The sequence below is a fragment of the Sorex fumeus genome, unplaced genomic scaffold (assembly GCF_029834395.1).
Source record: "Sorex fumeus unplaced genomic scaffold, SorFum_2.1 ptg000010l, whole genome shotgun sequence".
Lineage (NCBI taxonomy): Eukaryota > Metazoa > Chordata > Mammalia > Eulipotyphla > Soricidae > Sorex > Sorex fumeus.
The window spans coordinates 36954012-36957512 of NW_026606067.1; positions in this window are offsets into that span (position 1 = coordinate 36954012).

Below are 3501 nucleotides of genomic sequence, written 5' to 3' on the forward strand. Positions count from 1 at the left end.
GAATTTTTTTTTCACTTTCAAATAATTCTGCCAGGCTGAATTCATACGTGGTTTTCAATTTTTTCTCTTTCTTGGGGGGGAAGGGGTGAGGGAGATTAATGAGTGCAGAATTTGTTGTAATTGTACAATTCTTTATCACGATCATGACCATCCTGTTGTTCGTCGATTGCCTCGAGCAGGCTCTAGTAACATCTCCTTCTTCCTAGCCCTGAGATTTTTTAAAAAGTGCCATATTAAAAGCTCTTCCAGGGTTAGGAGAATGACACCCATCATTGTTACTGGTATTTGGATATTGGGTACACCACGGAGAGTTTGCCAGACTCTGCCATGTGGGCAGGTTACATTTGATAGCCTGCCATTTTGTCCAAAGTAAAGGCCCTCCGTTGATCATCGATTTGCTCGAGCGGGCCCAGTAACATCTCCATTGGAGACTTTGTTGTTACTGTGTCTGGCATATTGAATACTCTCGGTAGCTTGCCGGGCTCTCCGAGAGGGGCGGAGGAATCGAACTCGGGTCGGCCATGTTGGCTGCGTGCAAGGCAGACGCCCTACCCGCTGTGCTATCGCAGTAAGAATGAAATAATAAGGTGTCATGCGGCCGCAAATGCGGCCGTGCGCTTCAAGGAGCTGGGTTTTATAGTAATCAATTCTTTATGAGATTGGGAAAATAAGTGATTCGTTCTGGATTTAGTATTGTTTAATGGTTTTCTTTCAAATAGTGTAAAACATTGCTGATTTCTTCAGTGGTCAACTTTACATGCGATTTATTTACTTTTTTTTTTTTCGTCAAAAGCACATATCCAGCAGTGTTCAGGGATTATTTCTGGTTCTGCACTCAGGAATCGCTCCTGGCAGGCTTGTGGTGCCTGGAATTGGACTGGCGTCAGCCTGTGCAAGACAAGTGCCTAACTCCTGAACTATCTTTATAGCCCTTCCACTGATAGCTCTGGACTCAGGAATCACTCCTGATCACTCCTGATCCAAGTTTAGGAAGTCATATGGGGTTGGATTGGAGTCGAGCATCTTCCACCCAGATCCTCCAAATTCCAGTAGGCGGGGGTCACACCCACCACCTGGCCCCCTGGCGCCGTGTAATCCCATCAGCGGCCAAGACTCAGAGACTATAAAATCCAGATCTCGGAACCGCGTGGCCGCATTTGTGGCTGCGCGACATCTTATCAGAACTTTTTTTTTATGACATCTTATTGTCTCATTCCTACTTTGGACAAACTTGCAGGCTATCGAATGTAGCCTGCCCACAGGGCAGAGTCTGGCAAACTCCCCGTGGAGTACCAAATATGCCAAATACCAGTAACAATGATGGGTCTCATTCTCCTAAAGAGCCTTGAATATAATCTCAGGACTAGGATGAAAGAGACGTTACTGGGGCCTGCTCGAGGCAATCGATGAATAACAGGATGATGAAATGAAAATGAAATGAAATGGGGTGTGGGAATTGAACATAGGTTGGTTGTGTGCAAGGGAAGAGCCTTACCCATGGCACTATCTCTCCAGCCCTTATTTTGTTATTTTACTGGGACAGCATCTTACAACTCCCAGTGATGTTAGAAAATATTTAATTTATTGAATGCTCGTTGTTTGCCAGAAAATGTCAGTCCTGATTATTAATATTGACCCATTTATCCTCTCATTACACTGATGCAACAGAGAATGTTGTTATTATTATCTCTATTTTTTTAAAGAAAGCCGTGGCACCAGCAGTATCATAACTTGCACAAGGTCACCAGTTAATTTCTGGCAGGTCCATGGTACCCTGCTTTGTGTGCTGTTGATTATAATGCTGTAGAGGAGACTACCAGAATGTGCAAACTTTCCTCCACTTCACTTTTGCACCTTCATCACATCTACTCTTAGCTATACCTTTACTATAAGTCGTCACATTTGGTAATACCTACATAGTGTTATATGTCACTTGGAGTGGGGCAATGTCTTCCAAGAGATCCAGTGTGGGGAGCACCTGTAAGGGATGAGTCAATCAGACTGGCAATCTAATACAAGTACCCACAGATCCAAACTCCCCTTCCCCAGCCCGATGGTACTGGGGACCTCAGGGTTATTCCCAGTACTGCTTGAGGGTTTCAGTGCTGCACCTGGAGATGCTCAGGGACCATGTGGTGCCTAGCATCAAACCGAGTGGATGCCATGCGTCTAGATGTGCCCTAACCACTATACTATCTCCTGGTTTCATTTTTTGAAAGGTTTGGCTTATACCTTCATTCAAATGTTGAACATTAATATGCAGTATAATTATGATTAAGTGAATATCATCCGATGTAGAGACACATAAAGTGTTAGAATTATAAATTAAGTGCTTCAGCTTTGCAACAAATCACAGCTAAATAGTTCCTGTATCCAGTTCAATCAGATTTCCATTTCTTGTTTTTTTTATTTTTATTTTTTGGGTCACACCCGGCGATGCACAGGAGTTACTCCTGGTTCATGCACTCAGGAATCACTCCTGGTGGTGCTCGGGGGACCATATGGGATGTTGGGAATCAAACCTGGATTGGCAGTGTACAAGGCAAACACCCTACCCACTGTGCTTCAGCCCCCTGATTTCCATTTCTTATCAGTAAGTCTTCCACCAATTACTCAAAACCACATCACATTTGAGTTTCTATGGTTGGGGAACACGACCTTGTCTTGTAAGATTCTTCACCCTTGTATTCTTTATTGCCTCCTACCCCACCTTGACTTACAACTGTAACCTCCTTCCCACCACCCCATCCCAAGAGTTCTGTGTAGCTCAGAATTTTTATTTTTGTTTTTATTTATTTTTTTAATTTTTTATTAGTGAGACATCATGAGGTACAGTTGTAGACTTACAAATTTTTGTGCTTGGGTTTCAATTATACAATGATCAAATACCCATCCCTCCACCAGTGCCCATTTCCCACCACCATGGATCCTAGTATCCCTCCCACCCCCCATCTCCCCCATCCCACCCTGCCTCTGTGGCATTTCCTTTTGTTCCCTCTCTCCTTTTGGGTGTCGTGGTTTGCAAAAGAGGCAATGGGTGACAATCATGTTTGGTCTATAGTCTACTTTCTGCATGCTTCTCCCATCCTGGGAGGATCCTCCCAACACCCTTTATTTGGTGCTCCCTTCTCTATCTGAGCTCCCTTTTCTCCCAGCATGTGGGGTTGGCCTCCAAGCCATGGAGTAAAATTCCTGGTACTAATCTCGGCCATTCTTGGGTGTTAGTCTCCTATTTTGTTACTTTATGTTCTCCAGATGAATGCGATCTTTCTATGTCTATCCCTTTCTTTCTGAATCATTTCGCTTAACATGATACTTTCCATGTAGTATCACTTGTGTGTGAATTTCATGACTTCGTCTTTTCTAACAGCTACATAGTACTCCATTGTGTAAATGTACCAAAGTTTCTTTAACCAGTCATCTGTTCTCGGGCACTCAGGTTTTTTCCAGACAGAATTTTTATGATAGCACAGCGGGTAGGGCGTTCGCCTTACAAGCAGC